We start from the raw sequence: 15,028 nt of genomic DNA, 5'->3' as shown, positions 1-15,028 counted from the left end.
ATTTTCTCAAATTTTTTCCATTTTTTTTTTTTTTTTTTTTTGCTACCGGGGATTGAACTCGAGTTCTTGTGCTTGTGAGGCAGGCAGCGGAACCACTGAGCTACATCCCTGGCCATTTTTCCCTTTTTAAAATCTTTTATCTTTTCTTTCTCTCTCTTTCTCACTCTCTCCCATCTTGATCTTCATTACCCTCCCTTTTTGTTCCTGTTCCTATTCTAATTCAAATTTGTTTTCTTTTTCTTTTTTCTTCTCTCAATTGCCATTAGTTTAAGAAGAAAGCAATTACAGTCTCTAGCCTCCCTATTGCTGTTAGTTCTGTTCTTGTGACTATTTTGTTCTGTTTCTTAACAGCTTCCTAGAGTTTGTGTGATCTTCTTGTGTTCTCTGACCTTACTTCTAACCTTTTGCTATCTTATCTATCCCCCTCTCACAGCTGCTTCTAAATCCCCATCCTGAAGGCTAACATTGCTATATATATTGAAGAATTTATTCACTATAAACATATTTTGGGCTGGTCCTCAATTTTGATTTAATTTACACAGTTGAAGGTGATAGATTAATAGCAACCACAAATAGTCATTTTCTAAGCTGTGCTTTATGCTATTATGTTGCTGATTGTATCACTTGGGCTAAGGTGTTGTGATTGACCTAATAAGTTTTCCGCTCTGGTGTAATGAAAATGAGATTGCCTCAGAGGCATTAGAGACTCAAAACCTAAAACCAGCTATATCTGGAAGATGGAAGTATTAACCCAGGAATTAAACCAAGGATAATAACAACAAAAATGCAAATGAGAAGGCATTTAAACAAGGCACAAACGTAGCCTTCCACCTCACCAAAGGTAAACTGGGGGAAATGAAGTGGAAAAGTCTGACAGTCAACTATACTGAATGATAGCACAGGAAGTAAGAAAGCAGATAAATCAGGCTTTATAAAATTCAAAGCAGAAATAATTCTACAGATAATCACAGAGTTGGTGAGAACAATGAAAGGCATGATTAGAGACTCTAGAACAGAAACAGACAAAAAAAAAAAAAAAGATGAGCTCAGAACTATGATAGAAGCCATGAATGCCCAGCATAGGAAAGAAATGGAAACAATGAATGCCCAACATAGGAAAGAAATGGAGTCCATGAAACCGATTCAAACAGATATCCAGGAGAACAAAAACTATTGAAAGCATTTGCAACAGAATTAATGTATGTAAAGATAGAACTTCAGATACAGAAGATAGGATTGCAGTCAGCGTCCATGAAAAGAGAGATCTCTTAAAGTCAGTAAGGGATCATGAGAAATTGATCCAACAACTCCTGGATGATGCAAAGAAGAATAACAAGACTGATAGGAATCCAGAAAGTAGGAGGAGACAGTAGAAATGACTTATAAAATTGGACACAGAATTAATGACAGAAAATTTCCCAAATGGAGGGGAAGAATTTGACATACAGATAAGTGAGGCATATAGAAGTCCAACTAGCCATGATAAAAAATTTACACCTAGATATATAATAGTCAAGATCCCAGAAACCCAAGAGAGGAACAAAATACTGCAAGCAGTTGGAGAAAATAAATCACAAGCAAAGGAAAGCCCATTAGAATCACAGCAGACTTTTCAACACAAACCCTCAGGTCAAGGAGAGCCTGGAGTGAGGTATTTCAAGTCCAAAAAGAAAACATCCTCTAAACTAGACTGATGTATCATGCAAAACTCTTTCAAAGTGGCTGGAGAAATAAGATACTTCCATGACAAAGAACACTGAGAAAGTTCATGAATATCATACCAGCACTCCAGACAATTCTAAACAATATCCTAGAAAAAGACAATGAAAGTTACAACACCATGAGGCCCAACAGAGCAAATCAATTAGGCAAGGAAAGTAACTAAAGGAAGAGGCAGACATATGAAAAAGAGTCAACAACAGGACAATAACATGACAATGGTAAGTCAATGCATATCAATTATAACAATCAATATCAATGGCCTCATTTCACCAATCAAAACAAATAGACTGGCAGAATGGATTAAGAAGCAAAATCCAACAATATGTTGTATACAAGAAACACCTAGTTCAAAAAAGTACTCATACACTGAAAGTGAAAGGATGGAAAAACAGTTCTCCATGTGACAGGAACCCAGAAAAAAGCAGGGGTAGCCATCTTATTTGCAGACAAAGGAAATTTCAATCATAGCTGATTGAGAGACACAGAAGGCCACTAATCCTTGTAATGTAAACAATCCAAGAGGAAGAGATGACAAACATAAATATATATGCACCAAACACAGATACCTCCAAATACTTAAATATTAAGGGATATGAAAAACCAAATAAGCACTAATAAAGTTGTAGTGGGGAACCTCAGTACCCTACTGTCACAAATAGATCATCTAGACTAAAAATCAACAACAAAATATTAGAACACAACCAAGCTTTTGAACAAATGGACTTAATAGACATCTACAGAGTGTTCCACCCCACAAAATCAGAATATACATTCTTTTCAGCTGCACATAGGTCATTTTCCAAAATAGACCTCATACTGGCTCATAGAACATTTTTAAATAAATGCAAAATAATCATAGTTATTTCATGTTTATTATAAGACATTAGTGCAAATCTGGAGATTAATAGCACAAGAAACAGCATTAACATGGAAATTCATTAACATGGAAATTGAACATCACTTTCATGAACAATGAAAGGGACACAGAGGAAATTCAAGAAGAAATTAGTCAGTTTTTACAAACGATAATGCCAGTACAATATACAAGAATCTATGGGACACAAGGAAAGCAGTTGTACGTGGAAAACACATAGCAGTGAATGCTCTCACAAGGAAAACAGAGCAATCTCAAATAAATAATGTAATGATAAATTTTAGGCTCCTAGAAAAAGAAGAGCAAGACAAACCCAAAGCTCATACAAGGGAGGAAATTATAAGGCAGGAGATCAGAGCAGAAATCATTGCAATGGAAACTAAGAACAATACAAAAAAATCAATGAATTGAAGAGTTTGTTTTTGGAGAGAAAAAGTAAAATTAGTAAATCCTTAGCCAACCTTGTCAGAGAGAGAGGAAAAAAAGAAAAAAGAAAAAAAAAAAAGGAAAGAAAAGTCTCATCCATGAAATTAGGACTGAAAAAGGTGATGTCAGAACAGATCCAGCAGAAATCCAGAGGATCATTGATACCCTTTTTAAGAACCTGTACTCTAATAAAATGGAAATCAGAAAAGAAATAGACAGATTTCTTGGTACTTATGAATTACCAAAGTTGAACAAAGAAGATAAAAAGATACACACCCCAATTTCAATCAATGAAATTGAAAATGTAATTAAAAGTTTACCAAAGGAGAAAAGCCCACATCCTGATGGATTCACTGCTGAATTCTAGAAGACATTTAGAGAAGAACTACTGCCACTACTCTTTAAACTTTTGAGTGAAATTGAGAGTCAATACTTCCAAATTCATTCCTAGATGCAAGTGTTATTTGTATTCCAAAACCAGGGAAAGACTGATCCAAAAAAGAGAACTACAGGCCAATCTCTCTAATGAACATAGATGCAAAAATCCTCAATAAGGTACCAGCAAACAGAATACAGAGGCTCATCAAGAAGATTGTACACCCTGACCAATTTGGATTTATTCCAGGGATGCAAGGTTGGTTTAACATATATAAATCAAGAAATGTAATACACTATATTAACAGAGTCAAGGACAAAAACTATATGATCATCTCAATAGATTCAGAAAAAGCATTCAACAAAATTCAACACCAATTCATGATAAAAACCCTGCAAAAAATTGGAATAGATAGTCTTTATCTCAAGTTGATAAAGGCTACCTATGAAAAACCAACAGCCAACATCATATTAAATGGCCCAAAACTGAAAATCTTCAAGCTAGAATCAGGAACAAGGATACCCACCATCACCACTCCTGTCCAATATAGTTCTGGAAACATTAGCAATTAGACAAGAGAAAGAAATTAAAGCAATAAAGATAGGAAAGGAAGAAGTAAAACTGTCATTATTTGCTAATGATATGATACTCTACATAGAAGACTCAAAACACTCTGACAAAAGACTTTTAGACATAACACACTTTCAGCAGCTGGATACAAGGTCAACACTCAAAAATCAATAACCTTCTTGTACACAAAGAACAGAGTCACTCAGAGAGAAATTGGGAAACAATTCCTTTTACAATAGCATCCAAAAAATGAAGTATTTAGGAATCTAACAAAAGAAGCAAAAGACCTCCACACTGAATGCTACAGCATTGCAAAAAGAAATCAAAGAGGATATAAGAAAATGGAAAAGTAACCCCCACTCCTGGGTAGGAAGAATCAATATAGTGAAAATGGCCATAGTATCAAAACTGCTATGCAGATTCAATGCAATCCCAATTGATATTCCAACCGTATATTTCACAGAACTAGAGAAAATAATTCAAGAATTCTTTTGGAACCAAAATAGACCTAGAATAGCAAAATAAATTCTAGGCAACAGAAACATGGCAGAGGGTATAACAATTCCCAACTTGAAAGTATACTACGAAGCCACCATTTAAAAAAAAAACACCATTGTACTGGCAAAGAAAAAGATCTGAGGATCAGTGGAATAGATTGGAAGATCCAGAAACAACTCCAGATGTACTCAGCTACCTCATCTTTGACAAAAGAGCCAATCATCCTCACTTGAGATAATATAGCATCTTAAATAAGTGGTTTTGGAAAAACTGGATTTCAATCTGCCAAAGATTAAAGCTAGACCCTTAACTATGCACCAAAAGAAAATCCAAGTAGATTAAAGATCTAAATATTTCAAAAGAAACACTAAATTTACTGGAAGATAAGTTAGGCAGAGCTCTTGAAGACACTGGAATAGAAAAAGTCTTTATTAACAAATCCTCAGTAGCATGAGAACTAGGACAAAGAATCAAAAACTGGGATCTCATTTTATTAAAAAGCTTTTGAACTGCAAAAGAAACCAGCAACAGAGCTAAGAAGTAGCCTCCAATGTGGGGAAAATTTTTACGAGCTGCTCTCAAATACTATTATTCAGAACATATAAGGGGAACTCAAAAAGATCAGACCTCAGAATATGAAGACCTGATTAAAAAATGGGCATCTGAAATGAACAGATATTTCTCAGACAAAGAAGTAAAAGCAGCAAATAAATATATGTGAAAAAATGTTCAACATCACTGGTCATTCAAGAGATGCAGATGAAATCAACTCTGAGATTCCACCTCATCATAGAAAGAATGACTGCTATCAGGAAATCAACCAATAACAAATGTTGGCACAGTTGGGGGTCAAAGGAAGCCTTCTCATTGTTGGTGGGAGTTCAGACTGGTGCAACCACTGTGGAAAGGACAATATAGAGATACTGCGAAGAACTAGGACTAGAGGTTCCATTTGACCAAGCTGTACCTCTGCTGGGTATCTTTCCAAAAGAATTAAAAGAATCATACCACAGTGGTATATGTGCACCCATGTTTATAGTGGTAGTTTGTAATAGCTAAAATGTGGAAGCAGCCCAATTGCCCATTAGTTGTAGGCTGCATAAAGAAGATGTGGTTTTTCTATAAAATGGAGTACTACTCAGCCATAAATAATGAGTCATTCATAGGAAAATGGATGTATATTGATGCCATACTCTTAAGTGAAATAAGATACACATGTGTAAAAAAAACAATAATTTTTCTGGTGTCAAAAACTATAAGTGTAAATAAGATCCAAATGGTATAATTGACAATGTGATGTAGGAAGAAAAGGGCCAAAAGTGTAGGGGAAGTGGGAAAGGTAGGGGAAAGGAAATAAGGGAAAAGAAAGAAAATTAGATAAAGGAAACCAAGTCTTTGTAAATAGGGGAAGATCCCAATGGTGTATGTAACTGTATTGTATATTTAAAAAATACCAATAAACCCATTGAGAAAAACAATGAGCAGGGATTTCAAATAACTCCAAATTGAATGGAAAAATCAAGCCTTGTGTCTAAGAAGATATATCACCAATAATTTAATGATAACAAGATGAGTTGATAATAGGCAAATAAAAACATAAAATAACATAATACTATTAGTTCCTCTAATGTAACATATAGCATATACTCTGTTATTATTTATTCAATGAATTAGGAATTCTGCCTAAGAGTATACAGATATTTAACACCTGGTAAGGTTATATTTCCATTTAGTTGGAAAATCTTGGAGAGTAAAACAAAACCTGGCAAATGCCAATCTTTTCAAAGGAGAGGTAAGCTGATTCCCCAAGTCATATATTTTATAGAAATTAGAGTATTTAAAGAACTCATTATGGAAGTAAAGAATAAGTGTTAAATATGGCATGAAATTATTTTTTTAAGCATATAAAAATTTTTGTTACAGAAGAAAACAATTTCATGTGAAGTAACATGTGTCTTAACATTTATAGATGACCACAGCCCCAGTACTTCACACCTTGGCTGAGCAATGGTGAGTGGTGTAGCCAAGTGGAGCTTGCCTGGGACCACAGCCGCACACCTCTGGGCCTTGGCAGAGGAAGGGTGAGAGGTACATTCAAATGGGCACCTGTAGTCCCCCCCCATCTACCTCTGCCCCCTGGCTGAGGTGATTTCTGGATTCATACTACAGAGGCACAGGGGATCCTAAGGCCATTGTTCTGAGCTATAGCCTCAATTTTGATTTAATTCACACAGTTAAAGGTGATAGATTAATAAGTATCACAAATTGTCACTTTTCTAAATTGTGCTTGATGCTATTGTGTTGCTGATTGGGCTAAGGTGTTGTGATGGATTTAATCAGTTGTCCTTCCTGGAATAATGAAAATGAGATTGGTTCAGAGTCATTAGAGACTCAAACCTAAAGACAAGCTATAACAGGAAAATTGAGGTATCAACCCAGGCATCACACCAAGGACACTACCAACAACAAAAATAGAAATGAGAAGATATTCAAGCAAGGCAGAAGCACAAACAAAGGCTACCTTTTCATCAAAGGCAAATTGTGAAGGAGATGAGGTGGAAAAGTCTCATAATCAACCACCTGGACCTCCTGAACTGACAGGAAATAACAAAATAGATGAATGAGGCTGTAGGAAAATTCAAAACAGAAACATTTCTGAGATACCTATGGAGATGGTGAGTAGAATGAAAGACATGATTAGAGACTTTAGAACAGAAACAGATAAAAAAATGTATGAGCTCAGGACCATGATAGAACCCATGAATATCCAACATAAGAAAGAAATGGAATCCATGAAATAGATTTAAACAGATATCCAGGAGATTAAAAACTATTGAAAGTATCCATAACAGACTGAGCCAATCTGATGACAGAATATCAGATAAAGAATAGGATAGAAAGGATAGTGGTCAGTGGCCATGAAAAAAGGGATCCATTAAAAAAAGTAAGGGAAAATGAGAAATCAATCCAACAGCTCCTAGATGATGCAAAGCACATTAATATAAGACTGACAGGAGTCCATAAAAAAGCAGGAGAAAGTACAAGTAACATAAAAAACTGTTCACAGAGTTAATGACAGAAAACTTCCCAAACAGAGGGGAAGAGTTTGACATACATATAAGCTTGTGTTGTAGGACTCCAAATAGCGATGATCACAAAAAATCTACACCTAGACATGTAATAATCAATATCTCAGAAACTCAACAGAAGAATAAAACACTGCAAATAGTTAGAGAAAAGAAACAAATCACATGCCAAGGAAAGCCCTCCAAGGCCGGGGATTTAGCTCAGCGGTTCAGTGGCCTGCCTTGCAAGCACAAGGATCCGAGTTCAATCCCTGGTACCAAACCCACCAGAATTATAGCAGACTTTTCAACACAAACCCTCATGTCAAGGAGAGCCTGGAGTAAGGTATTTGAAGTCCTAAAAGAAAACAAGCTGCAACCTAGGCTGATGTATCCTGCAAAACGCTCTTTCAAAATGGATGGGGAAATGATACTTCCATGACAAAGAGCACCTGAGAAACTTCATGAATACAGGCCAGCACACCAAAAAATTCTTTTTTTTTCCTGATTGAGTTTATTGGTACATTTTAGGTACACAGTACAGTTACATTGATTATTGGGATCTTGTACCTTTACATGACAGGTCTTGGTTCTCATTTTTTCCCCTTGTCCCTGGCTTCTCTTCACCCCCCCCTCCATCTACAAACACTTTATTTCCATCTTTTCATTAGCTCACATTTTTTTCTTTTCCCTTATTACCCTTCCCCTACCCATCCCACCTTCCCTACACCTTTAGCCCCTTTCTTCCCATTTCACAATGTCAGTAATCTTATTAGGATTTTATGTATTAGTGCAGTTTATTCACACCAGAGAAACTATTCGGTATTTGCACATGTGTGACTTATTTATTTCACTTAGGAGTATATCCTTAATATGTATCCATTTTCCTATGAATGAATCTATTTTCTTATTCTTTATGGCTAATTAATATTCCATTTTATAGAAAAAACACATCTTTATCCAGTTTCCAAATGATGGCAAATGGGTTGTTTCCAAGTTTTAGCTATCACAAACTGTGCCACTGTAAACATGGGTGCACATACATCACTGTGATATGATACTTTTAGTTCTTTTGGAAAGACACCCAGCAGAGGCATTGTGGGTGAAATGGAACCTCCAGTCCAAGCTCTTTGAGGTATCTCCATATTGATTTCCACAGTAGTTGCACCAGTCTGCACTCCCACCAACAATGGAGAAGTGTTCCTTTCTCCCACAACCCCGCCAACATTTGTAATTGTGTGATTTCTTGATAGCAGCCATTCTTTGTGGGGTGAGGTGGATTCTCAGTGTTGTTTTCATCTGCCTCTCTCTAATGACCAGTGATGTGGAACATTTTTTTATATATTTACTTGCTGCTTTTACTTCTTTGTCTGAGAAATGTCTGTTCATTTCGGATGCCCATTTTTGAATTGGGTCTTTATATTTGGGGGAACTGATTGTTTTGAGTTCTTTATATATTCTAGATAATAGTCCTTTGTCTGAGGAACAGCTGGTAAAATTTTTTTCCCACATTGTAGGTTGTCTCTTAGTTCTGCTGATGGTTTGTTTTGAAGTACAGAAGCTTTTTAATAAGATGAGATCCCAGTTGTTGATTCTTTCTGCTAGTTCCCGTGCTACTGAGGATTTGTTCATAAAGTCTTTTCCTATGCCAATGTCTTCCAGAGTTCTGCCTAACTTACCTTACAGCAAGTTTAATGTTTCTGTTTTAATATTTAGATCTTTAATCTACTTGGAGTTTAATTTAGTGCATGGTGAAAGATAAGGGTCTAGTTTTACTCTGTGGCAGGTTGAAATCCAGTTTTCCCAACACCATTTATTAAAGAGGCTATGTTTCCTCCACTGAGGATGGTGAGCTCCTTTGTCAAAGATGAGGTAGCTGAGTACATCTGGATTTGTTTTTTGTGTCTTCTAACCTGTTCTGCTGATCCTCAGGCCTGTTTCTTTGCCAGTACCATGCTATTCTTATCACAGTGGCTTTGTGGTATAGTTTCAAATTGGGAATTGTTATACCTGGTGCCATGTGTCTGTTGCCTAAAATGGCTTTTACTATTCTAGGTCTCTTATGGTTCCAAATGAATTTTTGGATTCTTTTTTCTAGTTCTATGAAATATAGTTTTGGAATTTCAATTGGCATTGCATTGAATCTGTATAGAAGTTTTGGTAGTATGGCCATTTTCACTATGTTGATTCTTCCTACCCAGGAGCAGGGGATATCTTTCCATTTTTTTATATCCTCCTCAATTTCTTTTTTCAGAGTGCTATAGTTTTAGTGTAGAGATCTTTTGCTTCTTTTGTTAGATTGATTCCTAGATACTTCATTTTTTTGAGTGCTATTGTAAAAGGAATTTTTTCCCTTATTTCTTTCTCAGTGAGACTGTTATTTATGTATAAGAAGGCTATTGATTTTTGGGTGTTCACCTTGTATCCAGCTACTCTACTGAATCTGTCAATTAAGTCTAGAAGTCTTTTGGTGCAGTTTTTTGGGTCTTCAATGTACAGTATCATATCATGAGCAAATAATGACAGTTTAACTTCTTCCTTTCCTATCTTTATTGCTTTAATATCTTTCTCTTGTCTAATTGCTGTGGCTAATTTTTCCAGAACTATATCAAAGAGGAGTGGTGATAGTGGGCATCCTTGTCTTGTTCCTGATTTTAACATGAAGGTTTTCACTTTTTGCCCACTTAATATTATGTTGGCTGATGGTTTTTCATAGATTGCCTTTATGAAGTTGAGATATAGACCATCTATTCCAATTTTTTGCAGGGTTTTTATCATGAATGGATCTTGAATTTTGTCAAATGCTTTTTCTGCATCTATGGAGAGGATCATATGGATTTTGTCCTTGACTTTGTTAATATAATGTATTACATTTATTGACTTACATATGTTGAAGCACCCTTGTATCCCTGGAATAATACCAACTTGGTCAGGATGTATGATCTTCTTGATCATCCTCTGTCTTCTGTTTGCTAGTTTTTTATTAAGGATTTTTGCATCTATATTCATTAAGGAGATTGGCCTGTAGTTCTCTTTTTCAGTTCCGTCTTCCCCTGGTTTGGGAATCAAAGTGATACTTGCTTCCAGGAATGAATTTGAAAGTATAACTTCCCTTTCTATTTCATTGAAAAGTTTGAAGAGTAATGGCAGTAATTCTTCTCTAAATGCCTTGTAAAATTCAGCAGTGAATCCATCATGGCCTGGGCTTTTCTTTGTTGGTAAATTTTATTTACATTTTCAATTTCACTGACTGTAATTGGGGTGTTTAAAATGTTTTTATCTTCTTCGTTCAACTTTGGTAATTCATAAGTATCTAAAAATCTGTCCATTTCTTCTGTGTTTTCCATTTTATTGGAGTACAGGTTCTCAAAGTAGGTATTAATGAATCTCTGGATTTCTATGGGATCTGTTGTGACTTCACCTTTTTCATTACTGATTGCATGGATCTGAACCTTTTCTTTCCTTTTTTTGATAAGATTAGCTAAGGGCTTGTGAATTTTATTTATTCTTTCAAAAAACCAACACTTTGTTTTATTTATTGTATCATTTTCTTAGTTTCCATTGCATTGATTTCTGCTCCAATCTTTATAATTTCCTCTCTTGTTTGAGCTTTGGGTTTTTCTTGCTCTTGCTTTTCTAGGAGTCTAAGATTCATCATTAGGTTGTTTATTTGAGCTCACTCTGTTTTCCTAATGTGGGCATTCAGTACTATGAATTTTCCCCATAGAACTGCTTTCATTGTGTCCCATATCTTCCTTTATGTTGTACTGCCATTTTCATTTATTTGTAAAAACTGTCTAATTTCTTCTTTAATTTCCTCTGTAATCCATTCATTGATTGTTCAGGAGAGTGTTGTTCAGTTTCCATGTTCTTGTGAAGTTCCTACAGTTTCTTGTGCTATTGATCTCCAGCTTGATTGCACTATGATCTGATAATATACAAGGGATAACTTCACATCTTTTGCATTTATTCAGACCTGTTCTGTGAGCCAATATGTTGTCTATCTTGGAGAATGATCCATGTCTAGCCGAAAAGAATGTATATTCTGATTTTCTGGTGTGGAATACTCTGTAGACATCTATTAAGTGCCTTTGTTCCAAAGCTTGGTTTAGTTCTATTATTTCATTGTTGATTTTCTTCCTAGATGATCTGTCAATTTGTGATAGTGGGGTATTTAAATCCCCCACTAAAATTGTATTAGTGCTTATTTGGTTTTTCATGTTACTTAATATTTGTTTTATATAGTTGGGGGCATTTATTTTTGGTGCATATATGTTTATGATTGTCCTCTCTTCCTCTTGAATTGTTCCCTTTACAAGGATGTAGTGGTCTTCTTTGTCTTTCTTAATGAGTTTTGGTTTGAAATTTACTTTGAGAATGAGGTTGCTACCCCTGCTTTTTTCTGGGCTTCTGACAATAGAGAATTGTTTTCCATCCTTTCACTTTCAGTCTATGGGCTTCCTATTGCAGAAGGTGTGTTTCTTGTATACAACATATTGTTGGATTTTACTTCTTAATCCATTGTGCCAGTCTATTTCTCTTGATTGGTGAATTGAGACCATTAACATTGATGGTTATAACTGATATGTTCTGACTTATTGTCATGTTACTGTCCTTTTGTTGACTTTTTTTACTTTTTTTCCCCTCTTCTTTTAGTTTCTTGCCTTACCTATTTGATTTGGTCTGTTGGGCCTGATGGTATTGTGAACTTCATTGTCCTTTTCTAGGATATTGCTTAGTATTCCTAGTAGTGCTGATTTGGTGTTCATGAAGTTGCTCAGGTGTTCTTTGATGTGGAAATATCTCATTTCCCCATCCATTTTGAAAGAGAATTTTGCAGGATACATCAGTCTAGCTTGGAGGTTATTTTCTTTTAGGAGTTGAAATACCTCACTCCAAGCTCTCCTTGACCTAAGGGTTTGTGTTGAATAGTCTGCTGTGATTCTAATGGGCTTTCTTTTGCATGTGATTTGTTTCTTTTCTCTTACTACTTGTAGTATTTTGTTCTTCTGTTGGATTTGTGGGATTTTGATTATTATATGTTTAGGTGTAGATGTTTTTTGATCGTGGCTAGTTGGAGTTCTATATGACTCACTTATCTGTATGTCTAATTCTTCTGTTCTGTTTGGGAAGTTTTCTGTCATTAATTCTGTGAAGGGCTTTTTCAAGTCATTTGTGTTTTCCCCTGCTAATTCATGGATTCCTATTAGTCTTATGTTATGTTTCTTTGCATCGTCTAGAAGTTGTTGGATCAATTTCTCATGATCCCTTACTTTTTTTGAGAGACCTCTTTTTCATGGTCACTGACTGCAATCCTATCTTCTTTATCTGAAATTCTATATTCACAATCTTTTATTCTGTTGCATACACTTTCAATAGAGCTTTTAATCTCGTGGGTATCTGTTTGAATCTGTTTTATGCATTCCATTTCTTTCCTGTGTTGGGCATTCATTGTTTCCATTTCTTTCTGATGTTGAGTCTTCATGGCTTCTATCATGGTCTTGAGTTCATGTATTTTTTTGTCAGTTTCTATTTTGGAGTCTTGAATCATGACTTCCATTTTGCTCACCATCTCTATGGTTAACTGGGAAATTATTTCTGATTTGAATTTTTCTAGAGCCTGATTGATCAATTTTGTTACCTCCTGTGCTATGGGTCCAGGGTGTCCTGCTGGTTCACTATCAGACTTTTCATCCTCATTTGACCCACTGTTTGCCATTAGTGAACTGGAAGTCTGTGTTTGTGTCTTGCTTAAGTGTTTTCTCATTTTTATTTTTGTTGTTGGGTTGTCCTTGGTTTAGTTTCTGGATTATTACTTAAATCTTACTGATATAGGTGTGTTTTAGCTTTTGAGTCTCTAATGACTCATAGACATCCTTCCTTGCTGGATCTGGTGGTGTGCAGTCTGGGAGGTTGCAGACCTGCTGGGTGAGCCCAAGCAGGTGGCTGGAGAGACCTCCTCTGGGGGCCTTCCTTACTGGATCTGGTCCCAACTACTTTCTTATCAGAAACAAAGAGAAAAATTTTGGTTTTCTCCAAACACTTGGGAATAACTCACTGGAAGTCCAATTCATAATCAACAAGTTCTTGGACATCTGTCACCTTCTTGATAGTGTTACTTGGATATCATGGCAGGACCAATAGGACCTGGAATGACAGGACCATCCCAAAACTCTTTCACAACTCATTCTCTTTTCTAGCCTGAATATTTGATTCCCTTCATAAATCAGCGATGGTACTGGATATGTTGCATCTCACTCACGATTAGAGGCAGCATAAATCATGCCACAAGAGTTATATATAGTAGCCCCAAAATATTTCTGATTCATATCAATGATGAGCTGGTCTTTTGTTTATTTGTATCTCTGCTATTAACATTTTTATGTGCTTTGGTCTGTTTTGAGAAGTTAATACATGTGGTAGGTACCATGGAAGACTTCTTCAGCTGGAGATCTTTTTGTATTACCTGCAGACACACTGAAGATAGGATAGACAAGGGACTTGCGAAATTTTGTTCTCACCAAAAGAATCATCTGAAGGCAACTGTTATTTTTATCAAGAGTATATCCCTTTGAAGAAACTATTGCACCTGATGAATCCTTTGCTAATTCCTCTTCATTTTTTCTTCTTGTACTCAGCTCAATATTCAATTTCTTTTCTAGTAGCAAGAACTTGGGCACTTGCTCTTTCACAAAATTTTTTCTTTCACACACAGCCTCTGCATCACAGTCTTCAATCATTTCTGATTAATTCTTTTGGTTGAGACCCACTGATGGCTTATTTTCGAGAGACAATCTTCAAAGAGAAAGTTTTTTGACTAATAAAAAATGATGCTCCAATATGAAGTGTACTTTGTAGTTTTAATTTTTGGCTTAAAACTGGAAGAGAATTCAGTTTACTTTCAGTTGTGTAACAGTTATTCTCTTTCTCCATAGCTGGTTTATAGGCCATTTGATTTTGCTTGGAATTTTTAGAATTTTTTTGGTACAGGCTTGATGTGCTTATAACTTGTTTGACACTTAGTGGTTAAACTTTTTTTTTTTAATTGAGTTTATTGGTACATTTAGGGATACAGTACAGTTACATTCATTGTTGAGATCATGTACCTTTACATGGCAAGTCTTGATTCTCATTTTTTTCCCCTTACCTCTGCCCTCCCTTCACCCCCTCCTCCCCTCCCCATCTACAAACACTTTATTTTCATCTTTTCATTCTCTCACATTTTTTTCTTTTCCCTTTTTGTTCTTCCCCTACGTATCACACCTTCCCTACATCTTTAGCTCCTTTCCTCCCATTTCTAAATGTCAGTAATCTTATTAGAATCTTATGCATTGTTGCAGAATATTCACACCAGGGAAACTATTCGGTATTTACACATGTGGGACTTATTTATTTCACTTAGGAGTATATCTTCAATATGTATCCATTTTCCTATGAATGAATCTATTCTCTCGCTCTTTATGGCTGAGTAATATTCCATTTTATAGAAAAACCACA

The 15,028-nt window shown here is 35.6% G+C and overlaps 1 pseudogene; it reads right to left on the bottom strand.

The window, feature by feature from the left end:
- LOC104851097 overlaps window positions 1-15,028 on the bottom strand; it is a 21,926-nt pseudogene that overhangs the window by 1,348 nt on the left and 5,550 nt on the right.

Source organism: Fukomys damarensis, unplaced genomic scaffold, assembly GCF_012274545.1.
Source record: "Fukomys damarensis isolate Sample0158 unplaced genomic scaffold, DMR_v1.0_HiC HiC_scaffold_30, whole genome shotgun sequence".
NCBI lineage: Eukaryota > Metazoa > Chordata > Mammalia > Rodentia > Bathyergidae > Fukomys > Fukomys damarensis.
The sequence above is the reverse complement of the archived record's forward strand: the minus strand, read 5'-3'. Positions and strand labels throughout refer to the sequence as shown.